General features: G+C 45.9%; 1 protein-coding gene across 2 annotated transcripts in view; it reads right to left on the reverse strand.

Moving 5' to 3' along the window:
- Nucleotides 1-26,525, reverse strand: part of LOC144668517 (uncharacterized) — a 63,606-nt gene that overhangs the window by 30,326 nt on the left and 6,755 nt on the right. The window lies entirely within an intron of this gene.

Genomic DNA, 26,525 nt, shown 5'->3' on the forward strand with positions numbered 1-26,525 from the left:
GTGGCTGATGAGTCAGGCTAAACCTGGGAATATTCATCCCCACTAATGGTGAGCCCTATGTGACAGGAGGGGTGGGGAGCATGAATCAATCGCGTATTCATCAGAGGATGAAAACTAAAATGAGCCTCAGCGCCACTGTCCAGTGGAATCCTATGAAGTCGAGCCCACTCACGAGCTGTGTAGCAAATCCCCTCCCCCCCCCATTCATTCATTGATAGCTGGGGGTGGATCACACTGATGGTCTGACAGTCAGCAGAGCAGAATGGCTGGGGTCCAGTGGACTGAGACGAGAGGAGGTGACAATGGATCAACATGGATGTATTCTGCTTGATAACCCACAGGGAACGAAGAGGACAGTCTAAGAGGTGGGATTTATTACTTTTTGGTACTACTCCAAGAACGACCCGAATTTATATCGCACCATTAATATATTAAAACATCCCATCCCACTCCTAGGAGCATTATCCCTCAAAGTTTAACACCGAGCCAAAGGAGGGGACATTAAACATGTGACCAAACTCTCGTCAGAGAAGTGGGGCTGAATTTAATGCCCCCCCACCCCCTCTGCTGGCCAGAAAGCCAGTGGCAACCCTCCCACCACCATTTCCAATGGGATTAAATGCCTAATAGGCAGTGAACTGCCTCCCATCGGGGCTTCTGAGCCCTGAAAAGGTGAGTATCCAGCCTCTAAGAGCTGCTGGCCTATCGGAGAGTCGGCACTTCTTCAGTCCCAGCAGCACCGCCAAGGGCGGTGGCCACTACTGGAACTGCAGCCAGTCTCCGCACCAGCAACAATGGAGCCAAGCCTGGAGTACAGGCGTGTGGGGCGGCCTCGCTGAGGTCAGTTCAGCAGGCCCTGGTGAAGGGGGGTGGGGTTGAAGTCAAGTGTGGAAGACATTGGGGACTCTCACTGCAGGTGGTGCCCTCCAAGCATTGCCTAATCAGGAGAGGATCCCCACCCTCCACGACACCAAAGCTGCAGGGAGGCTGCCAGCGTATACCTGGTGGTCTGCCCACATGGCATGGCACCCCACCCACTGGGGTAAGGCCTTTAAGTGGCCCGTAATTGGCCACTGAAAGGTCTCCATATGGGAGGAACCAAATCAGGGGGTGGGGGTGAGTCAGGAAGGTGACTGGCTGTCCCCACTGTGCCTTCCCACACCCCTTAGCCCCGCTCCCCAAGGACATTAAATCCCACCCATCGGTTTTAAGGGATCTAATTATTAGTAAACAGAGCTAGCAAAGTGTAGGGACGGGACTCTAGAGCTTAAGGCATGGGCAGCTGATGGTGTGGACACCGATGGTGGGGCAAAAGGAGAGTTGGAGGTGAACAACGGAGAAGCACGAGACCCCGGGCAGGACTAGGCATGGGGGTGTCGTTCAATACCACGAGTCCCTTCTGTTCCAGTCCTGCACCTAATTCCAGCCAGGGTTGCCAACCTTCGTTGGACATATTCCTGGAAGGCCTGACCATGTGACACCTGCGTGCGAACGTTGTTACATTTACCAGGGTTCCCAGTAATCGAGTGCCTTTATTCACAGTTTTGACCGAGGACTTCCGAGAACTGGGAAGCAAAGGAAATCCACAGGCACAAAGCTCTATGTTTGTCCTGTGTTGCTGACAGCAATACCTGAATGAGTCATCTCCTAGTCCGGAAGGCTCCCAGACATTCTAGGATGTGGTGACCCAATCTGTACCTTGCTCTTGGTTTTTTTTCTTTCCCTGAAATTTTCTGTTTTAAATCAGTTGATGTTGCCACATTCCTCAAGAACGATACAGCTCCATATTCAGCGAGAGCTAATAGAATACCCTACTCTAACAATAATGCAAAGGCGTCAAGAAAAAATAGTTAATTTTGTTTTTAAATAAAGCTGTTGCTGATTAAAGAGACAGGGGGCAGAATTCTTACCTTGTCGGGCGGGCGTGCAATAGTCTGCCTCCCGCGATCGGGCCCAGACTGCGATTTCATACTCTCTGGCTAATTAACGGCCAGACAGCGCGAAATGCGCACTGGTAACCTCAGCTCTGCCCGGCTGGGGGCAGGAGGAGCGCGAGCGCTGAAGTGTGCGGATGCGCTCGGTGAAAGCTCCCTGAAGGCACGGAGGAAAACAGGTCCCCTCATGTCCCTGTTCATGTGACAGAATCACACGTTAAAAATGAGTTTAAAAGATTTTTATTGTTTTTTGTTTTTAAACTCACCGTTTGAAACCTCATCCCGCCCGTGGATGAGGTTTCGCAAAAAAATGCAAAGGCCACTTGGCCTATTCGCCAAGCGAATTTTCATGCTGAAAATTTCACGTTCGTTAATTTATTAATGGGCTTAACAGCCCACTTAATTGTCGGCGGGCGCGCAGCCGACTCCCACGCTGACCGAAATATCGCGTGAGCGCGCGATGGTGTCGTGACGCTCGCCCAACATCATCGCGCACATGCCCACACACCGAGCTGAAAACCCTGCCCGTGCTATCAAAGCTTTTCATCCTGCACTCATCAGGATAGCTTGCAAGTTAAACCGCTAGTAAAAGGGAACAACAATTTATACTGCATGAGAAGATAGTGCTGATTCATAGGCAAATGGACTCTGTATTCTCCATGGCAATGCCTCTACCAATCAGAGTCCAACTTGCCAACCAATTAGCACTCTCTTCTCATGCAGTATAAGTTGTTGATCCCTTTGTTGTTGGTTTGTCTTGCTAGCGGAAGACAAAAGCATGTCTTTTTTTTCAGCAACACAAGTTCTGTGCACCAAACAAATAAATGTTGTTGCTACAAATTAAGGTTCCACCGCCAGGGACATTGCTGCATCCCAGCAAGCTAAAATATAACATGGGGATATAAAAAAAAACATTGATTTTGTGCCCAAATTCAAAATACTGATGTGTTAAAATTGCAAGTTTTCAAAATTAATTGTGCACCAAAAGGCGATTGGAGGCTGTCCCTGGCTTGTCTAATGAATTGAGGAAAGAAAACCTCAGGTGAGGCTGTTGAAAATTTAACTATTGACTTTTCAGGAGGATTCAACTGCCAGTGAGGGAAATCACAGACAGAGGGTATGCTCACGGGGCCCATAGTGACTTACATCAGCTCTGCTGGCCACAGCTGATTAGCCCAGTGTTACAACCAGGTTCACAGGGGTGAACTGACTCCTCTCTTTGTCCCACTCCTCAGTTGGTTGTAACAGGCGTTGAATTTAACGGGGAGGTGATATTGCCAATTTAATATATATCTGGTTCAAGAAATAAGCTAGTTTCCTTAAGTGAATAAGAGTTTTATCACTAAAACTCACTCAGGTAAAGATGTAGAATGGATTTAGAATGTACAAATATGTCCAACTATCCACTAATGCAAAAGCAACACACACACACACACACACACACAAGACACCCTAAGCATACAAATAATGTAAAACTATGCAATGTATCAGACTTTAAAAAACTTGGCCAAGTAACAAATAAAATCAGAAACAAAATTCATGGATTGCCCAGAGGCTTGCTTACAGCTTAAGGATCCCTTTCCACAGTGGAGCAGTCAGTCTGCAGCTGTGGCCGAGTGATTTGGAATTCTACTTTAAGAACTCTCGGTTTGCAGCAATGAGGTCTTCTGATGGTTTTCTCAAATCGCAAACAGCTCAACTTTGAGCAGAGGGGTTTCAGAAGAGAGAGGGAGACGGGGTAAGGTTGTTGTCCCTCTGGCAGTCTCATTATTCTAAATCCAGTATTTTTTTTTTTACACACCCAAGAGCTGGATCATGTGACATCTCAAGAGCTCTATAGGCTATCCATAAAGCAGCTTGTATCCACCGCAAATGCAACATAGTGTCCTTTGATTGGGAAAAGTGTTCTTTTCAAAAATTCAATACATATATGTGTCCAACCGACAACACTATAAAGTGATATTTTATATAACACATCTTCATAACACCAGTAACACAGAAGCTAAACCTGACACAATTGCTTCAATACTCTTACTGTTCCAGCACAAGTAATGTCAATGATGTTGGCAATAACATTTAACGTTAACCACCATCTCCTAACCCTAACCCCTGTGCCTAACCATTAACCCCCAACCCTCACCCCTGACCACTAACCCATATATTACATAATATCAACAGCCATTGTAATATCATCGATGACTAGTGACACCAGAGGCAACTTGCCTCATGTGTCAGATTACTCAGTGACAACATGCTGAGTGACTGAAGTGAAGACAAATGGAATTAGCATTGGAAATTTTTTTTGAGTAGAGTTACATTAAGGCCCGAGGTCCAGGTATGGCCAGCGAGTGTTTCACAACCTTTCACTGCTGACTTAGAGATCAACAGCAACTTAGCAACTGGGGGTGAACAGAGCAGTGTGATTCGGGAGGAAGTGGTGACAAGTCGGCAAACTGCAATATCACCGTCCCGTCTGAAAAGACCACTGGGTGGGTCGGGGGGGGGTCCTAGTGAGATTGAGGATCATAGACATCTGGTGAGAGGGAGGGGAAGGGTGCAGATTGCTGGTGGGAACCTCTTGATGGAACTCCATTTATACAACACCTCATTACATCCAAATCTAGGCTAAACACCCCAGTGCAGTGCTGAGGCAGTGCGATGTTGTCAGAGGTGTCGTCTTTTTGGCCAAGACATTAAATCGAGGCTGTGCAATGGACACAATTTTGAAGAAGAGCAGGAAAGTTCTCCCTGGTGTTCTGGTCAATTTTTATCTCTCCAGCAAAAAAAAAATCACTAAAACTGTCATTATCAGATTGTCAGTTTATAGGATCTTTCTGTGCACAAATTGGATGCTGCGTTCCTTACATCACAACAGTGACTAAACCGCAAAATGGCTTCATTGGCTGAAAGCGCTTTGGGACATCATGAGGCGATTGCAAGTCTTTCTCTCGGGATTAGCAAGCGGCTAGGGAAATCGATACTGAGGTAGCCACACAAGGGGTCATTTACCCTGACTCTGTATCGCCTCCATTTAAAGTGCAGGCACACGATGCACGACTTTATAACCATGTCTTGCTCTGATTTCCTCACGTGCCCAGGATTCACTTGCTGACAAATACCAATCGCAAGGGGACGTACAACACCGGAAAAGGCCATTGGTCATGCTGTTTTTGTGCTCTACACCAATCTCCTCCCACCCACACTTCATTCCACCTTACCAACATATCCAATCTCTTTCTCCCCCATACACTTACCATGAAAAGCATCCAATGCTATATGTTGTTGGAGAGCCAAAACTGTGGTTCTACCCTTCTGCTGAAGAAAATATTAATGTAGAAAGACTTGTGCCTGATGGCACTTGAGGACGATGGTGTTTGAGGGGGAAAAACTGGGAGTAGGGTTGCCAATCCTCCAAGACTGGCCTGGAGTCTTCAAGAATTTAAGATCAATCTCCAGGACACTACAGTATGCAGCCCTGGAGAAAATTCATCAGGACATTTAAAAAGATTTTTCTTTTAATTTGCTCTGAACATTACTCTTTACCAGCTATAAAAATATTGAAAATGGGAAATAAAGGCTGTTTGGCTGACAGTCAAGCATCAGCCACTTGGGTAATGAGTCCTTTTGCTTTCCAGTTGGCGTAGGAAGGCCGTACGTCACAAGGATGGATGTGTTGGCCGACTAATGGCTGGAGCGTGGGAGGTAAGCCACGGGATGAAATCTCCAGGAATACATTCAATCATAGTTGGCAACCCTAACTGGGAGTGGATAGTGTGGTCTCAAAGAAAACATATAGTAAAAAACTAGGTTCTCCTACATTTCAATTGGCAGGAGGCAGGGCGTGGATAAATAAGATTGATACAAAAATTGGTGGGGTGGTAAATAGTGAGGAGGATAGCCTTAGATTACAGGAGGATATAAATGGGCTGGTCAGATGGGCTGATCAGTGGCAAATGGAATTTAATCCGGATAAGTGTGAAGTGATGCACTTGGGCAGGACAAACAAGGCACGGGAATACACGATGAATGGTAGGACCCTGGGAAGTACCGAGGATCAGAGGGACCTTGGCGTGCAAGTCCACCGGTCCCTTAAGGTAGCGGGACAGGTAGATAAGGTGGTTGAGAAGGCATATGGTATACTTGCCTTATTAGCCGAGGCATAGAATATAAGAGCGGGGAGGTTATGCTGGAACTGTAGAAAACGCTGGTTAGGCCACAGCTAGAGTATTGTTTGCAGTTCTGGAATCCACATTATAGGAAGGATGTAATTGCACTAGAGAGAGTGCAGAAGAGATTTACCAGGATGTTGCCTGGGCTGGAGAGTTTTAGTTATGAGGAGAGATTGGATAGACTGGGGTTATTTTCCCTGGAGCAGAGGAGATGAGGGGGGACAACTGAGGTGTATAAAATTATGAGGGGCATAGATGGGACTGTTTTACAAAGTAACACTCCTTCAGTACAGACACAACAAAGGACCAAGTATTTATAGAGTCGTGGATCATAGTCACAGAGGTCCACAGCACAGAAAAAGGCCCTTCGGCCCATCGAGTCTGTGCCAGTCAAACGAGTACCGAACTATTCTAATCCTATTTTCCAGCACTAGGCCCATAGCCTTGTATGCCATGGCATCGCAAGTGGTCATCCTCATCCAAGGAACTTTTCCCCTTGGTGGAGGGATCAATAACCAGGGGGCATAGATTTAAAGTAAGGGGCAGGAGGTTTAGAGGGAATGTGAGGAAGAATTTTTCAACCAGAGTGTGGTGGGAATCTGGAACTCTCTGCCTGAAAGGGTGATAGAGGCAGAAACCCTCATAACATTTAAGAAGTATTTGGATGAGCCAAAGGGCCTTTTTCTGTGCTGTAGACCTCTGTGACTGTGACTCTATAAATACTTGGTCCTTTGTTGTGTCTGTACTGAAGGAGTGTTACTTTGCAAAACAGTCCCATTTTCCCAATAAAGAATCATTCAGGAATTGTTTACAAAGCAATGTACTACAGATTCTGGAAATCTGAACAAAACAGAAAATGCTGGAAATAATCAGCAGGTCTGACGAAAGGTCACCGACTTGAAACGCTAACTCAGTTTCTCTCTTCAGAGATTCCACCAGACCTGCCGATCACATCCAGCACTGTTACTGTTTATAAAGGAGTTTGTTCGTGGATCATTGTCAACCCTCCAGGATTGTCCCAGAGTCTCCAGGAACTAAAGATCAATCTCCAGGACAAAACTGCGAGAAAATCGGGGACAAGTTTAGCAGCATTAAAAAATATTCTGTTTTTTACAAAAAATTATTTGAACACGTTTGATTTTTAATTATGAAAGTACTGAATGCGTAAAATTCTGCTTGACCCAGAGGGATCATCCAATTGGATAACAGCACACCGAGGGGAGGGGTTGTCAGGTGACCAATGGTGGGGGGGGTGCAGGGGGTGGGGTGGTTGTCGGGACAAGGTCACGTGATGACACCTCCAGGAATATGTTCAACCAGAGTTGACAACCCTAACGTGAATAGAGGCGTGTGAGGTAGAGGGTGAAAATTGCTAAAGGTTGCACATAATGTGCGTTGACCTTCTCATTAGCATGAGGGCATCATGACACGAATATAAAATCGAGGAGATGGTGACGTAGTGGTAATGTCACTGGACTAGTAATCCAGGGGCCCAGGTTAATGCCCAAGGAACATGGATTCAAATCTCAAAATGGCAGTTGGTGGAATTTAATCAATTAATAAACCTGGAATTGAAAGCTAATGGTGACCATGACAACTATCATCGATTGTTTAAAAACCTATCTGGTTCACTATTGCCCCTTTAGGGAAGGAAATCTGCCATCCTTACCTGGTCTAGCCTACACGTGACTCCTGACCCACAGCAATGTAGTTGACTCTTAACTGCCCTCTGAAATGGCCTAGCAAGCCACTCAGTTCAAGGGCAATTAGGGATGGGCAACAAATGCTGGCCTTGCCCATAGCGCCCACATCCCATGAAAGAATAAAGAAAAACAGGAACCTTCTCCCAAGCTCACAAGGGGAATTATAGAGGTTTTCAGACCAGCCATCCAGAAAAAAAAACAAATTTAGCAGCAGCTCCTCCCCTCATGTCCACTGACTAAGGTTTATTCCTCCATGATTCAACCTTACATAGCATTTACCACAATAACAAGCTCAACAGGTCTCTGCTGGTGTTTATGCTCCACATGAACCTCCTCCCACTCTACTTCATCTCACCCTATCAGCATATCCTTCTATTCCTTTCTTCCTCATGTGTTTATTTAGCTTCCCCTTACAATGCCATTGACCTCAACTACTCCTTGTGGTAGCAAGTTCCGCATTCAGGAAAGCATAGGTTGGTACAGCATAAAAGGAAGTCAATTCAGCCCATCACATCTGTGCCAGCCCTTTCGAAGAGCACCACACTTTGCGCAGAGAAAGAAGTTTCTCCTAAATTCCTTATTGGATTTATTAGTGACTATCTTATATTTACGTCCCCCTAGTTCTGGTCTCACCGACATCATCTCTAAGGTTATGAAGGAGTTTGACAGGGTAGATGTAAAGACCTCTAACAAGGCAGCCCTCAGTCTTTTCTTTTCAAGGGAGGAGAGGCCTGGCCTGTGCAATCTTTCCTGCTGAATATAAGCTTTCAGTTCTGATATGGAGTTTTTTTTTCACCTTATTCAGTGTCTCTGTGTCCTTTCTATAATACGGAGATTAGACTGTCCAGTATTCAAAGTGTGGGCTAACCAAGGCTCTACAAAAAGTCTAACATAACTTCCCTGTTTTCAAGTCTGTCCCTCCAGAAACAGACCCCAGTGCTTTGTTTCTGACATTATTAACCTGCAATACTACTTTAGTGATTTATGTACTGGCACCCCCCAGATCCTTCTGTTCCCCTACCCATTTAGACCCCATTTTCCAATGATTATGTGGCGTCCCTGATATACCACTTCACACTCACCTACACTGAAGATGATTTATCAATCACGTGCCCATTGTCCCTATTTGGTCTCGCAGTCCTCCATTGCATTAACTACACCCCACAATTTGGTGTCGCCTGCAAATTTTGAAATTGTAATTCCCGATTCCCGAGTGGGTAAATGGTCCCAGCACCAATCCTTGAGAAACGGCACTTCCCACTGTTTGCCTTGAAAATCACTCCTGGATCAAGCACCGTGTGTGAAGCCTACCCTGCGATTTGTGCCAAATTGGTCTTTTAGGCGTTTTAGCCATGCCTCCTGCTTTAAATATTTTTAAAATTTGTCTCTTGCACATCCCAGATTTTCATCCCTGCACCATTAGCCACTGTGTCTTCAGCTCTGGAATTCCTAGCCGAAACTTCTCTGCCCATCTCTCCGCCTTTAAGATGCTCCTTAAAACCAACCTCTTCGGGCAAGTTTTTTAGTCACCAGTCCTAGTATCCCTTTACGTGACTCAGTGTTGTTTAGTAAAGCTCCTTGGAATGTTTTACTACGTTAAAGGCGTTACATAAATGCAAGTTGTTGTTGTTGTTGTTGTTGTTGATTGAATTTGACGTGGTGCTTTAGATAACCATTACCTATACTTGTACACTTAGTCGCTGGGCAGTACAGAACTTGAATCTTGCTGAAATGAGAGACATGTTGCCAAAGCTTTTCACCTTGCATTCATCAGGACAAACACAAGAATGGCAAATTTCAAACTATCACAACAATTTATACTACAGAAGAAAAAGGTGCTGATTGGTTGGCAAGTCGACACCGATTGGCTGAGATTTTGCCATGGAGAAAGTATCAGGCTTCTCAAGATCCGGCAATTCAAAAAGGCAGGAAGCTGGAACGTATTGCTATTGTTTGCAGAGAATAGGTCTGTGTATTTGAATATGTATAGCAAGCATAAATGAGCCATGTAACGAGCTCAACTGATTCTCTTCAATTAGTTGTTAGTGTAGCTATTAGCACATTCAGGGTTGTTCACCTATAGTTTCCCATTGCTCTCTCCATGGCAACGCTTATAGCATAAAATTGTTGTGGTCGTTTGACATTTGGCATTTTTGCATTTGTGCACTCCCATTAGGGTCCCTCTCGGTCAAATTCTTCCCCATCTAATAGTTCTGATTTAATGATTCCTCCGAGCTTAGAATCATAGAATAATTACAGCACAGAAGGGGCCATTTGGCCCATCGGGTTCGTGGCAGCAAGAGCGCCACAGCTGGTCCCACCCTTTCACCATGATCCTGCAATTTTTTTTTTTAAAAACATCAGATAATTATCCAATTCTCTTTTAAAAGCCACAATTGACTCTGCCTCCACCACACTCTCCGACGGTGCATTCCAGGTCCTAACTATTGTGTAAAAAAAAAGTTCTCACGCTGCATTTAGTTGTTTTGCCAATCACCTTAAATCGGTGTCCTCTGGTTCTTAACCCTTCGGTCAATGGAAATTTTCTTTCCTCATCTACTCTGTCCCGATCCCTCATGGTTCTAAGCACCGCTATCAAAATCTCCTCTCAGCTTTCTCTTGTCTAAGGAGAACAGCCCCAGCTTGGCCAATCTATCCGTGCAACTGAAGTCCCTCAGGCCTAGAACCATTGTTGCAAATCTTTTCTACACCCTTTCCAACGCCTTCAAATCCTCCCTAAAGTGCGGTGCCCAGGATTGGACACAATACTCCAGTTGAGGCTGAACCAGGGTTTTATAAAGGTTTACCATAACCTCCTTGGTTTTGTACTCTATGCCTCTATGTATAAAACCCAGGATCCTGTACGACTTTACAACCATTTTCTCAGCCTGCCCTGCCACCATTTTCTTCAAAGGAATTAACAACTTGCTTTCCTTGTCATGTTTTTGATGCAAACACTATCCCAAGGGCACTTAACAAGTAAGAAAAGGGGAACAGACCCTGGAGGTTGAACAGGAGGTGGTGGGGTGAGGGACAGGGTGAGGGCATGGTTGGTGGAGGGAAGGACAAAGAAACATGGTTGAACAAGTTCAGAAAGGCCAACTTCTAAAAAAGTTAGTTGACGGTTGGCAACTTGCGTGAAATCCACCCCTCAACAATGGGGGAAGGCATTGACTGAAGGCAATATCCTGCCCCAATATCAGGAAGCACAGCATCACATTCAGCATGTCCTTCCAAAGTTAGCAAATTCACACAAGCCATAGTCAGCCATCCATATACAGAAAAGCCCATACATAGAAAAATCTAGACAGCTTCCTGTCTCCGTGGGTAGCGCTCTTGCCTTGGGGTCAGTGGGTTGCACGTAAACCAGCCTGACACTTCAGCGCATTACTGAGGGAGGACGTAATTATGCCTCTGAAGTGGACTTTAAAAATCCTCGGCACTACTTTGAAGAGAAGCAGGGGAGATCTCTCCAGAGTTCTAGACAACGTTCACCTCTCACCCAACATTACAAAAGCAGATTACCTGGTTATTGTAATATTACTTTCAGCTGCATGGGTCCGAAGCTCCGAAGTCCCCTCCCTAAACCCCTTTGTCTCTCTCTGTCTCCCTCCCTCCCTCTCTCTCGCTCTGTCCCTTCCTGTAAGACACTCCTTAAGACACATCTCATTGACCAAGCTTTTAGTCACCTGTCTGAATATCTCAAGTGGCTCAGCATCAAATTTTGTTTGATGGCACTCTTGTGAAGCATCTTGGGATGTTTTACTGCATTTTTTTTAATAAGGTGCTACATAAATGCAAGATGTTGTTGTTGTATTGTTGTTTGTGGGAGCTTGCTGTGCACAAATTGGCTGCTACACTCTCCACACTACAACAGTGGCTATAATTCAAAAGCTGCTTCATTGAGTGTAAAACATGTTGGGATAGCCTGAGATCATGAAAAAGGTGCCTTTAGAAATGCAAGTTTTTTCTTAGGGAGAGATACACACACACACAGCTCCCTTACTGGGAAAGTATCCCAAGTGGCTATATTTGTGGATATCTACACCCTATAGTGTCTCTAACAGTGCCTAAACCAGGTAACCCAACATTCCAGGCAAAGACAATGATTTCGCAACTAAGGCTGTGCTGTGTACAGGATACATGCAGATATTTGACATGAAGGAGCTGAGCCCTTAACATTCAGCACGTTCAGTGTGAACACTGGGTTTCTCCGGTTTGGCAATCTGAATCTGGAACAAGTCACAAAGGAAATCACCTGTGCAACAGTTGCTAGGCGACCATACATCCCAGGAGCATGTATGAGTGATCACTGCATACCACAAAGCTGATTACAGGTTTTGAAGTTACCTTTGCAAGTAAAATGAAACCCAAGGTCTCATTGCGAGCCAACACAAACATCGTTTTTGCCTACAAATCTCTCCGGTCCAGCCTCGCGTCAGTTCTGACCTGTACAAGGGAGTTTTCAAGGAGAGTTAGACACCTTCTACACGTGGTCTAATTGCTCAGGCTTTGTGTACGTGCCTAGACAAGCTGTTTGACCATGGGTCACTGCGTAGTTAAGCCACTTCCTTCCTGCCCAACATCCACCAGTTTTAGCTACCAAACTCCATCCCAGTGTGGACAATTTAATACAACAATGACGAGGAACAGAAAGCTGGGATCCTCCTCATTCATACAATTCATTCCCACATCACGTGCAACAGTTGCCCATCGAGCCACTGCACTGCAGAAAGATTTGCATTTGTACAGCGCCTCTCGTGACCTCAGGGTGCTTCCAAAGTGCTTTACAACCAATTGAGTACCTTTCAATGATAAAAACAGAAAACTCTGGAAAAACTCAGCAGATCTGTGAAGAAACAGAGTTAACGTTTCGAGTCCGTATGACTCTTCATCAGAGCTAAAGAGAAGTAGAAATGTGATGAAATTTGTACTGTTTGAGGGGGGTGGAGCAGGTAATGCAGGAGAGAAGGTCAGCGATAGGTGGGGGCTAAGGAGAGACAAAGATGTCATGGGCACAAGACAGTGTTAATGGTAGTGGTGAAGACTAAAAAAGATGCTGATAGTGGTATAAAGGCAAGTAAGCAGAATGTGTGAATAGCAGAACAAGGGTCAGCACTCTGTGAAGACCATAAGACATAGGAGCAGAAATTAGGCCATTCGGCCCATCGAGTCTGCTCCGCCATTCAATCATGGCTGATAAGTTTCTCAACCCCATTCTCCCGCCTTCTCCCCGATAAGACCATAAGGAAAGAACAACGTAGAACAAGTGACAGATTGCACTTTTGGGGGTGGGGAGAAAGGATAGAAAAAGGGATAAAACAATGAATAAAAATAAAAATAAGCAAATAAAAAAAGAATGTTTTTAAAAAGGAGTAAAAAAAAAGGTGAAGATGGAAAGAGTTCATGGTCTGAAGTTATTGAACTCAATGTTAAGTCCGGAAGGCTGTAAAGAGCCTAATCGGAAGATGAGGTGCTGTTCCTCCAGTTTGCGTTGGGCTTCACTGGAACATTGCAGCAGGCCAAGGACGGACATGTGGGCATGAGAGCAGGGTGGAGTGTTGAAATGGCAAGCGACAGGGAGGTCTGGGTCATGCTTGCAGACAGACCGAAGGTGTTCCGCAAAGCGATCACCCAGTCTGTGTTTGGTCTCTCCAATGTAGTGATCATCACACTGGGAGTAGCGAATGCAGTAGACCAAACTGAAGGATGTGCAAGTGAAGTGTTGCTTCACCTGAAAGGAGTGTTTGGACCCTTGGACGGTGAGGAGGAAGGAGGTAAAGGGGCAGGTGTTGCACCTTCTGCGATTGCATGTGAAGGTGCTGTGGGGAGCGGATGAGGGGCTGGGGGTGATGGAGTAGTGGACCAGGGTGTCCCAGAGGGAACAGTCCCTATGGAATGCCGACAGGGGTGGGTGAGGGGAAGATGTGTTTGGCGGTGGCATCATGCTGGAGTTGGCGGACGATGATCCTTTGAATGCAGAGGCTGGTCAGGTGAAAAGTGAGGACAAGGGGGACCCTGTCATGGTTCTGGGAGGAAGAGGAAGGTGTGAGGGCAGAGGCGCGGGAGATGGGTCAGACAGGGTTGAGGGTCCTGTCAACCACAGTTGGTGGGGATGGGGAAACCTCGGTTAAGGAAGAGGGAAGACTTTTTTTTTTTATATTCTTTTACAGGATGTGGGTGTTGTTGGCAAGGCCAGAATTTGTTGCCCATCCATAATTGCCCTTGAACTGAGTGGCTTGCCACAACATTGCAGAGGGCAGTTAAGAATCAACCACATGCCAGAGGCGCTGTTTTAGAAAGTGGCATCAACAGAACAGATGCGACGGAGGTGAAGGAGCTGAGAGGATGGGATGGAGCCCTTACAGGAAGCGGTGTGTGAGGCGCTGTAGTCGAGGTAGCTGTGGGAGTCGGTAAGCTTGTAATGAATATTGGTGGACAGTCTATCAACCAGAAATGGAACAGAGAGGTCAAAGGAGGGAAGGGAAGTGTCGGAGATGGACCATGTGAGGGTGATAGAGGGGTGGAAATTGGAAGCAAAATTGATAAATTTTTTGAGGTCCAGACGAGAGCACGAAGCAGCACCGAAACACTCATCCATGTACCGAAAAAAGAGTTGTGGGAGGGGGCCGGAGTAGGACAGAACAAGGAGTGTTCACGTACCCCATAAAGAGACAGTCATAGCTGGGGCCCATGCAGGGTGCCCATAGCCACACCTTTTATTTAGAGGAAGTGAAACAAATTAAAGGAGAAATTGTTCAGGGAGAGAACAAGTTCAGCCAGGCTGAGGAGAGTGATGGTCGATGGGGATTGTTCGGGCCTCTGTTCGAGGAAGAAGCAGAGAGCCCTCAGACCATCCCGGTGGGGGAGGGCGGTCCATGGTGAAGAGAAAGCGGCTGGGGCCAGGGAGCTGGAAATTGTTGATATGACGTAGGTCAGAGTTATTGCAGATGTAGGTGGGAAGAGACTGGTAAGGGGGAGAGAGAATGGAGTCAAGATAGGAAGAAATGAGTTCCATGGGGCAGGAACAGGCTGACACAATGGGTTTGTGGATTTTGGGGAGGAGGTAGAAGCGGGCTGTCCGGGTTTGGGAGACTATGAGGTTGGAAGCGGTGGAGGGAAGATCTCCAGAGGAGATGAGGTCAGTGACAGTCCTGGAAATAATGGCTTGATGATCGGTGGTGGGGTCATGGCCCAGGGGGAGGTAGGAAGAAGTGTCTGAGAATTGGCGCTCAGCCTCTGTGAAGTAGAGGTCAGTACGACAGACAACAACAGCACCAACCTTGTCATCTTTTAAAGTCAGGGTTGGACCTAAGAGAACTGTCATCATTGGTGCAATGTAGGAAACCCAGCAGCCAATTTGTGCACAGCAAGCTCCCACAAACAGCAATGAGATAAAGACCAGATAATCTGTTCGAGTGCTGTTGGTTGAGGGATAACATTGGGCAGGACACAGCGAGAACTCTTCTTTCATCTTTCAATAGTGCTGTGGGATCATTTCCATCTACCCGAAAGGATACCTAGAACCTTTCAACATCTCATCTGACAGGCAGCATCTCTGACAGGGCAGCACACCCTCGGAACAACGCTGGAGTGCCAGTTTAAGCTCAAATCTTGAGAATGGAATTTGAACCCATGAACCTCTGTCGCTGAGGCTACCGACTGAGGTAAAGGTTGACATCTTAGGGTTAGCTGTAGCCTCTGCACTGCTACCCTGGTTGAAGTCAGTGTGTGCAGGGGCGGTGCAGGGGGGAATATGGCTACAGACCCATCATCGGCCTTGAGACCTTTTCTTTGTCAGTCAGTTTTGAACCAGAGCCTGTTTGTATTCTCAGTCCAGTTAAATGTCCATGGATTCTCAAAACTGCAATTCCGAGCTCTCCTGCAAAATTGTGGCTGTAGCTCTCAAACTAGCGAAGGACAGCGTTGGCATGTGCTCCTTTTGAAACGATGTCTCACCCGTTCATTAAACAGCAATTCATGTTTAGACTTGCTCCTTTAAGCTGTACGCTAGCCTTCTGAGATCCAGACCAAGTTCCAAGACAGAAATCACATTGTCCAGGAGACTGGGGTGGGCAAAGGTTCAGGCCCTTTCACTACCTGATGGCAAGAGTCCAGCACAGACTGGTGAGTTAAGAGTTCCTCCTTTCGCTGACTGCAGCTACCCGCTATATGAAATAAATTCACTGATCTCACTTGCAAAGGTCAAGGTGGCTTTCTGACAGAAATGGAAAATAGTTGCAGAGCTGGAGTTCCAGCCTTGTCCAATCTGTCACTAAGCACCTGCAGCAGGAATTCAAAACACACAACAGGAATGTCCCTTCCGCAGGCCCTTGACATGGGCAACTAGCATTTTAAAGATTCACTCTTTGAATGTGGGTGTCGCTAGGAAGCACATGAGAAATGGAAGTGGGAATAGGCCATTCAGCCCCATCAAGCCTGCTCTGCCATTCATTAAGATCATGGCAGATCTGATTGTGGCCTGAACAGCACTTCCTCGTCTGTGCCCCATAACTCTTGACTCCCTTGTCAATCAAAAATCAGTGTAACTCAGCCTCGAATATATTCAGTGACCCGGCCTCCACTGCTGTCTGGGAAAGAGAATTCCAAACACTAATGACCCTCAGAGAGAAGTAATTCCTTAAACCCTGCGCCTTAGTTCTAGGTTCCCCCATGAGAGGAAACATCCTCTCTGCATCTACCCTGTCAAGACCCTTCAGAATTGTATCTGTTTAAACAAAATCGCCTCTCATTCTTCTAAACTCCAATGGGTATAGACCCAGCCTGCTCAACCTTTCGTCATAAGACAAACCTTTCATCCCAGGAAATCAGCCTAGTGAACCTTCTCTGTACTGTCTCCAATGAAAGTATATCCTTTCTTCAATGGGGAGATCAAAACTATTCCAGGTGTAAACACACCAATGCCCAATACAGTTGCAGCAAGACTTCTCTATCCACCTTTCAATAAAGGCCAACATTCCACTTGCCTTCCCAATACCTGCATGCTAACAAGGTTGACATTTATAGCCCATCCCAATAACCCTTTGAGAAGATTCTGGTGAGCTGCAGCCCTTAGGGTGAAGGTACAGCTCCAACATAGTTTAGGTAGGGAGTTCCAGGATTTTGACCATGCGACAATGAGAAAAAAGCAATAGATTTCTACATGGGGATCGTGTAGAACCTGCAGGTGGTGGTGTTCCCAGGGGCCTGCAGCCCTTGTCCTTCGAGGACGCAGATTTAGAAGGTACAGTCAAAGAAGCCATGGCTAAATGTGGCAGTGCATTCCCGGGGATAGTGCACAGTACAGCCATGGTGTGATGGTGGTGGTGGAGGGAATGGACATTTAAACAGATAGATGGGCTGCTGATCAAGCAGAGAGCTTTTCACTGGATGGTGTTAAACTTCGTGTGTTGTTGCATCTTCACCCTGGCAACACTCTTAACTTGTGCCTTGCAGATTGTGGACAGGCTTTGGGGATCAATAGGTGAGTTACTCAATACAGAATTCCCAACCTCTGACCTGCTCTTATAGCCACAGCATTTATAATGGGTTGGTCTAACTAAGCTTCTGGTCAATGGTAACCCCAGGATGTTGCTGGTAAGGGATTCAGTGATGGTAATGACAGTGAACATAAAAAATAGGAGCATGAGTAGGTCATTAGGCCCTTCGAGCCTGCTCCGCCATTCAATATGGTCATGGCTGACCCTTTATCTCAACGCCTTACTCCCGCTCTCCCACTCCCAATACCCCTTGACACCTTTAGATCCAGAAATCTATTTCCTTCTAAAATATATTCAGTGACTTGGCCTCCACATCCTTCTGTGGTAGAGAATTCCACAGTTTCACCACACTGGTTTCTCCTCATCTCAGTCCTAAATGGCCGATCCCGTACCCTGAGATCGCGACCCCTTGTTCTAGACCCCCCCAGCCAGAGGAAACATCATCCCTGCATCCAGTCTGTCCATCACTGTCAGAATTTTATATGTTTCAATGAGATCCCCTCTCATTCTTCTAAACTCCAACTCCCAATCTCTCCTCTTACGACAATCCTGCCATCCCAGGAATCGGTCTGGTGAACATTTGCTGCACTCCCTTTATGGCAAATCTATCCTTTCTTAGGTAAGGAAACCAAAACTGCACACAATACTCCAGTTGTGGTCTCACCAAGGCCCTGTACAGCTGCAGTAAGACATCCTTGCTCCTGTACTCAAATCCTCTTGCAACGAAGGCTAACATACCATTTGCCTTCCTAACTGCTTGCTGCACCCTGCATGCTTGCTTTCAATGATTGGTGTACAAGGACACCCAGCTCCCTTTATGCATCAACATTTCCCAATCTATCACCATGTAACTAATACTCTGCCATTCTGTTTTTCCTATGGAAATGGATAACTTCACACTTATCCACGTTATACTGCATCTGCCATGTATTTGCCCACTCACTCAACTTGTCTAAATCGCCTTGAAGCCTCTTAACATTCTCCTCACCGCTCACATTCCCACTTAATTTTGTGTCGTCGGCAGACTTGAAAATATTACATTTGGCTTCTTCATCCAAATCATTGATATATATTGTGAATAGCTGGGGCCCAAGCACTGACCCCTGCAGTACCCCAACTAGTCACCACCTACCACTCCGAAACAGACTCATTTATTCTTACTCAGTTAATGGACTAGGAAACAAATTCTCAATTCATGCCAGTATATTACCCCCAATCCCATGTGCTTTAATTTTGCACACCAACCTCTTATGTGGGACTTTATCAAAAGCGTTCTGAAAATCCAAATACGCCACATCCAGTGGTTCTCCCTCATCTATTCTACTAGGTCTGGCCTCAAAATTTCCAGGAGGTTTGTCAAACATGATTTCTCCTTCATAAATCCATGTTGACTTTGCCTAATCCTGTTGATACTTTCTAAGGGCAGAATTTTACATCCCCCTGGGCAGACGCAAACCCACCCCGATCGGGCATAAAATAGGACATGATGATGTCGGGCAAGCGTCCCGATGTCATCGCGCGCTTGCATAATATTTCGGTCGGTGGGCACGCACAAGAGTTGGCAGCGCGCCCACCGACAATGAAGAGGCCGATTAAGGTCATTAATGTATTAAGAGCGAGTGATTTTTTGGCCTTGGGATTTTTGAGGAAACCTCACCCATGGGTCTCTGCCTTCAGGCACTGACTTCAGCGCCAGCCCTCCTCCCACCTCAGCGCGCGTTTCACTCTGGCTTGCCATTAATTAGCCAGCCAGCATGAAATTGCAGTTGGGAGACAATTGCAGATGTGGCCCATTTCCTGGCCGCTCCCAGACCCGCTCACCGTGCCCACCCAACGACCTGAAAATCCTCCCCTGTGCCCAGTTCTCTCATCCTTTATAAATAGACTCTAGCATTTGCCCTACTACTGATGTTAGGCTAACCGGTCTGTACTTCATTGTTTTCTCCCTCCCTCCTTTTTCAAATGTCAGGGTTACATTTGCCATCCTCCAATCTGTTCCAGAATCTACAGAATGTTGGAAAATGACAACCAGCGCATCCACTATTTCCATGGCCACTTGCTTTAGTACCCTGGGATGCAGGTTATCAGGCCCTGGGGATTTATTGGCTTTCAGTCTCACTAATTTCTCCAACATTATTGTTTCAGTAATACTAATTTCCTTCAATTCCTCCTTCTCACTAGACCCTTGGTTCCCTAGCATTTCTGGGAAGTTATTTGTGTCTTGCTCTGTGAAGACAGAGCTAAAGAAGTTGTTTAATTACTCTGCCATTTCCTTGCTCTCTATTATAAATTCTCCCATTTCAGACTGTAAGGGACCTACATTTGTCTTCACCAATTCTTTTTCTTTTTACATACTTATAGAAGCTTTTACAGTCTGCTTTTATGTTCCTTGCGAGTTTACTCTCTTACTCTATTTTTAGCCTCTTAATCAATGTCTTGGTCCTCCTTTGCAGAATTCTAAATGTTAAGGGAGGTAGTTAAACTCTTTTTTTAAAAATTTGTTCTTGGAATGTGATGTCGCCAGCAAAGTCAACATTTATTGCCCATCCTTAGGCACAGAAGCCATCTTCTTTAACTGCTGCAGCCCTTGTGGTGTGGGTCTTGTTAGTGATGATGTGCAATTGATCTTTACTCATGGTATTCAACTCAGATGTCTGCAATATAAGGGTGTCTGGTACCTGCCAAAGTAGCACTGTAGGTAGACGTCACTGACGAGAAAACAAAGGCTTGGAAAAGCAGTTGCTGGAAGTTATTAACAAAGGGTCTTGTGTGAAAACACATATCCGTGTATTCAAGGTTTGGTGTCCATCAAGTCTGGTTCACAGAGATAAGCAACCACTGTTGAAGCTCCATAAATCCAATGGTGAGATCATTAAGCTGTGGTCTGTTCTGTTGCGTTGATGATGGTACCAACGGCCTTGGATGTTTCACGAAAGTTACCCTACTGCCGTGCCATTTGCCAGGAGCTCCAGGCTCCCTGTTTAACAACAAAGGTTCAAGCACACAATTCTCAGTTGTCTGATCACCAAATAATGGCTCTCCTCTGTGACAGGAAATGAAGAGATGGTTCCAAGGTGGTATGTATGGTGATGCAAGCCTGGAGTAGAGTGTGACCTCTGTGACAGGCTCAGTGAGCTGAGGCAGCTAGGTCCATAGTCGCAGCTCATAATAGGCTAGTCAACCTGGTTCATTAGTCGGCCTTGGACTGGTAGACTTCTCATGGAGACGGAGATCTTTCCCACTCAGCTCCTGATAACTATGCAGGCTTGACCATGAGGTGTTAGCCTTTAGTGATCTCGTCTCCGAGCCAGAAGGCCATCAGGCCAACATAGCCTCAAGTCTCACTCCAGAGTCTTCAGCACAAAACCTGGGTGTACACTGCCATTGCCAGTACTGAGAGAGTGCTACACAGTCAGGGGCGCTGACTGTTGGATGAAATGTTAAACTGAGTGCCCCATCAGCCCTCTCAAGTGGGTGTGAAAGAGCCCATGGTACTATTTTAAAGAATAGTGGAGACCTCCCTAGTGCCCTGGCAAACATTTTGTCCTTCAACTGGCACCAAAAACAGGTTATCCGGTCATGATCACATTGCTGTTGGTGGGAGCTTGCTGTGCACAAATCGGTTGCCACCTTTCCTACATTACAATAGTGACTACACTTCTCAAAGAACTTCGTTGGCTGTAAAGTGCGTTATTCCATTTTGAAGGATGTTATAGAGATGCAAGTCTTTCTTTCTTCAGGGTGATTCTGGCTGGATAAGATCTGGGACATTCCCAGTTCTCCACCCTGGTAAATGGTGTGCTTTTAGCTGAGGGAGTGGGGATTGTAAATCAGGTGAATAACTACATTCCCTTGGTTACAGTGACAACGCCAAGTCAAGTCATGTTGGTTACAGACTGGCAAACGTAAGTATCAACTGTGGGGGACCACCCATGAAGATGTGAGGTTAGAGGGTACTCCAATCCAAGTTCTGGACAAGCAGCAGTGTCCAGGATAGGGTGTCTCATTTGGCACTAGGCACAGGAGGCTCCAACTAGCTGACCACCTCTTGTCAAACTGGAACAAGGGGTGCGTTTCTTGGAGCAGGTGGGAGGGCAGTGTCAGGGGAGGTTGTAGTTCGTAGAAACTTCTCTGAACTTTTGCTTTAGAAACACTTTTAATATGAGTCAACTGGCAACCAAAAAAAGGAAGAGGAAAATAAACAGGCCTCTGTGAAACCAAAACCCACCCTGTCTATGTTAGCTTTTTCATTTTAGAAAGTTCCTAAAGTTGGCTGGTCTGAAGTTGGGGGTCTCTCTCATGAGATTGGAACATTTCTTGTTGGAGTGGAGTAGACAGTGCTTTATTTGGGATTTAACCCTTCCCTGGGAATGCTTGGTGCAAACCTGGCATCTCTGAAGGGAGATCTGTTCCATTATCTAATGGTGCCCTCCCTCAGATTAATTAGCGCAGAATCACAACTGACAAAAAAGACATTCAAGATTACATGTTGAAAGTGATAAACATACAGATAAAGTGACTCCCTTAACCTTAGAAATGCCCCTCGCACCACCCTCGAACCCCACCCCCTCCAAAAGGACCTGTTCCTCATTCTCAAGGGCTTTGGATCCGCTTCAACCATTTATGTGGAAACTTCTACTCCTATTGAGGAGCGGGCAAGCTCAACATGCCAGTCAAAGGGGCACGGCGGTGTAGTGGTAGTGGCACAGGCCTAGTAGTCCAGAAGCCCAGACTGATATCCTGGGAGACATGGGTTCAAATCCCACCAAGGCATTCAATTAATAAAGTCTAGAATTGAAAGCTGGTCTTAGTAATGGTGACCGTTAAACGATTATCGATTGTTGTATAAACCTAATCTGGGTCACTAATGTCCTTTAGGGAAGGACCACAGGCCCACAGCAACATGGCTGTCTCTTAACTGCCTTCTGAAATGACCTAACAAACCACTCAGTTAAAGGGCAATTAGGGATGGGCAATAAACACTGACCTTGTCAGCGACGCCCACATCCCATGAAAGAATATCGGGGAAAAAACGCTTTAATTTTCACACTCCCTAAGACTGTACTGTGACACAGATGAGAATCAGGCAGAAAATTTACGGGTGGGGGTGGGGGTGGGGAGGGATTTTTTCCAGCATAAGCTTAAATGTTATAGTTTACGATATATAAAATTCTAAGCCAAAAGTTGTTGTTTGGGTTGTTCCCGTTGCTAAGGGGAATTTATGTTCGTCAATTACATTGATAGAGTTCCTATGTTTCAGTCAAACTAACCTCATGCCTGATCACCACTTCCCTACAGTGGGACAAACCTTCCCATGCTCACTATGAACTGCAGGAGCGTGAATTCTGCCACTATGGCCAAGTCATTCCTTCGGTGTCCTGACCGACATTCAGCCCTCAACCAACACCTAAAATAGATCAACTGGTCATTATCTCACTGGTCATCAGTGGGAGCTTACTGTGCACAAAATGGCTACCGCATTTCCTACATCACAACAGAGACTTCAGGAGACTCTGGGGCCTCCAGAAGTCGTAAAAGATGTTTTTACAAAAGTCAAGTCTGTCTTTCTTTTCTTCATCATTTGTGCACTTCACCAGACCAATGACTTGCAATAACGAAAGACCATTCGAAAATCTTCTCAAATAAGCTCAAACACTGAACGGGTTATTGAAAAGGTTAAAAGTCCCATTTCTTACATGCATTCCCCACTGTTTCTCACTAATAGAGGAACGCCATTTTAACCTCACGCAGGTTCAGTCAGGAGGAGGCCATTCATCCCTCTCCATCCAACCTTGCTCACAATCACCCACATGCCTTTCTAAATCTAACAGCCCAGGAACTTGCTGGGAAGGGATTAGTTTACAAGCCTAGAGGGTCTGGGGTCCCCAGCAGGATACAAAGCCCCCCTCCCCGCCCCCTGTAAAACTCATAACACAGAAATAGCACGCAAAATTTTGACAACAAAATATTCCAGCCTTTAAAAGTGCTGTAAAAAGGGATCGAATCACCGATTGGTTACAATATAAATGCTGACACTTGCCTGGCAGTTCACAGGTTCCATTAAGTTTTTTTCATTTGAATTGCAGTCACTGTACAGTGTAGAAAACACAGCAGCCAATTTGTAGGCAGCAAGCTCCCAGAAGCAGCATGAAGTAAACGACCAGATCACCCGTGTTAAGTTTCCGTTGAAAGGGCATTGACTTGTCACGATAACTTGGTTTCTCTCTCCGCAGCTGCTGAAAGACGTGCTGAGCATTTCCTGATTTTTCTGTTTTTATTTCAGGTTTCCAGCACCCGCAGTATTTCGCTTTTCCAAAACATTGGGTTTGTCGAGCGGTGATAAAGCTCAGGAGCAAAGGTAATATGAATCTCTGTGACATGGCTTGCTTCATTATTAATGAAGCGTGTAGACATTCTAGAGGCTGACTTCTTAGCGCGTTTTAGCCCGAGTCTGTGTTTTAATGGATTGGTGGGCGCAGGGAACCAAATGGTCGAGGACCAGGACCGAGAACTCCAGGAACTTGTCCAATCTCCGTCTGATCCTCGACTCCGAGCCCCATTCTCCCGTGGGTTGCCAACCCTCCTAGGTGGTCCTGGAGTTTAACTAAAGATTAATCTCTCGAACACTAAACATACTGGTAATGGGAAAACGGCCATTTGGTTCATCCAACCAGTAACAAAGAGTCTGTTTGGATGCCAATGGGGCACGAGGAGGGTGGACACATCAGACGGACAATAGCCAGAGTGCGGGGGCAGGATGGCTAGAGGTCATGTGATGAAACTTCCAGGACTACATCCAAACAAAATTGGCAACCCCAGTTCTACTCCCCCACCCTTGATGTTCTGCATGTTCCTTAATGTTTATTATAAAACCTGCCTGCATTGACCATTTTCTTCTGTTGTCCTCAGTTTGAAGCCTGTTGTCCTTGAACCTGAAATGGTGAAGAAGCTCCCATTGTTTTCATATTTTTAACATTCGAATGGGTCGAGGCTCATTTCAAGCTTCTTGCTCAGGCCGACAATCTGTTTTAACACCTGTTTCACTATTTCTCTTTGTCTTTCCCCTTCACTGGCCACTTCCCTTTACACTCTGTTATTGGCAGGGCAATGACACTCCTGAGAAGAGACCTAAAAAAAGGTCATCTGAACAAAGCCAGGCTCCAGGTGCAAAGTCAAACCGCAGGCCCCTTGTAAGTGTTAGGCCTGTGGGAGTGAAACTTGACAGAAACCACAGGACCTGAACAATTTTACAGATTGTTGTGCGAATGATTTAAGTTTCTGGGTGTTTGATATATTTTTGGTTTCATGTAATAAGTGTGTACAGGTTAGCTTGTAGATCATCAAAATGGATGTTCATGGTCAGGAAAAACGGTTTAACAGTTTGCTTAGTTGCTTTTTGTTGTCCTATAATTGGTAGCTTTTCCATTGTTTGCTGTAGTTCTTGTAGTTCCTGAGTAATGCATTGTTTGATGCCATGATTTCTCTCACAGTGTGTGTTTTGGTCCACGGGGGATTGGAACCAAGAATGATATTTTGTCTCAAACTGAATTTATGAGGTGTGACGTCCTTTGAACAAGTATTAGGCACTGCCTTAATTATATAGAAGGAAAAGTACCTTAAGTTTTATAACACACACTGAAAATTCTCATCCTGGTGTTCAAATCTCTCCATGGCCTCACCCCCTCCCTCTCTCAGCAACCTCCTCCAGCCCAACAACCCTCCCATATCATTGCACCTCTCCAGTTCTGGCCCCTTTCATCACCCCTTCCAATAACTCCACAAGACCAGGAGCCAATGTGGGGCAACAATCATAAGGGTGATGGGTAAATGGGACTTGCGTGATTTAGGATTGCCACTGGTGAAATCAAATTCCTAGGCAGGCCAGAGTGGACAGGGCACTCCTATCATACGCAGCAAGAGATAATGGCCACTAGCAAAACACTACATGCAAACGTGCCTACCTTGATGCCCTACTCAATGGCTGTGATCATGCTATTGGACAGAGCGCCATCTTTATGGACAAAGCCTTCAATAGTCACACAACAGGCACAACAAAATTAAATGGATAAGGTGCCCATGACTGCAGAAGTAAGTAAAGCCATCCAGACAGAAAAGAGCAGTAACGCTCATAGATCCAGGTAGGATCCCTGCAGAGGTCAACAACTGTGGCTCTAGAGTCCTCACTGACAGCCCCACAAACTCTTCAGAACCATCTGGTTTTGGCCCACAGCACCTAACACACACAACGGTTTAGAAAGCGCCTTTCCTGATCTCAGGCCTTCCAAAAAGCACTTTACAGCCAAAGAAGTGCTTTTTGATGTGTAGTCACTGTTGTAGTGTAAGGAAACACAGCAACCAATGTGCACACGACAAATACCATTGTGAGAAATGACCAAATAAGTTGCTTTTGTGATGCTGTTTGGGGGGGGGGACAAACATTAGCGCCTGCTCTTCTGCGAATGGTGCTGTAGGAGGGGGCAGTGGGGCATCTGTTGAACATTGCATCAGAAAGACGGCACCTCAGACAGTGTAGCACTCCCTCAGTACTGCACTGGAGTGTCAGGCTGGAGCAGAACGTAAAGCCTTTGACTCAGAGTTGAGACTGCTACCAATTCAGCCATGGTGATACTTAAAAGCTCAGGAAAGTAACAATTAATCCTGTTGCTGTCATGACTTTAGGCAGCTTGATAAAGTCCATCTGCAACACCCCAGAACCAACGTGCACATCAAGGGACTGCTCAGAATTAGCTATGGAAAAATCTGCAGATTACTGACATCAGCACAAACTCACAATGGCCTAACAGCAGTTGGCCGTGGATCAGTGGGGAGCACTCGTGCTTCAGATTCAGATGACTGTAGGTTCAAACCACGCTCCAGGGACTTAAGCAAATAACCCAGGCTGACGCTCCAGTGCAGTACTAAGGGAGAGCTGCACTGTCAGAGGTGCCATCTCTCGGATGAGACGTTAAACCGAAGCCCCGTCTGCCCTCTCAGGTGGATATAAAAAAAAACCCCAAGGATCTTTTCTGGATGACCTCCCCCTGCTCTCTTTTTGTACCCTGGCCAACAGTTATCCCTCGTGCAATACCTTAGAACAGATACTAAGAGCGGAAAATGCTAGAAACACTCAGCAGGTCTGGCACCATCTGCAGAGAGAGAAACAGAGTTAACGTTTCAGGTCGATGACCTTTCAGCACAACTTTAAAAACAGATTCTCTG

This window comes from Cetorhinus maximus, chromosome 27, assembly GCF_964194155.1.
Source record: "Cetorhinus maximus chromosome 27, sCetMax3.hap1.1, whole genome shotgun sequence".
Lineage (NCBI taxonomy): Eukaryota > Metazoa > Chordata > Chondrichthyes > Lamniformes > Cetorhinidae > Cetorhinus > Cetorhinus maximus.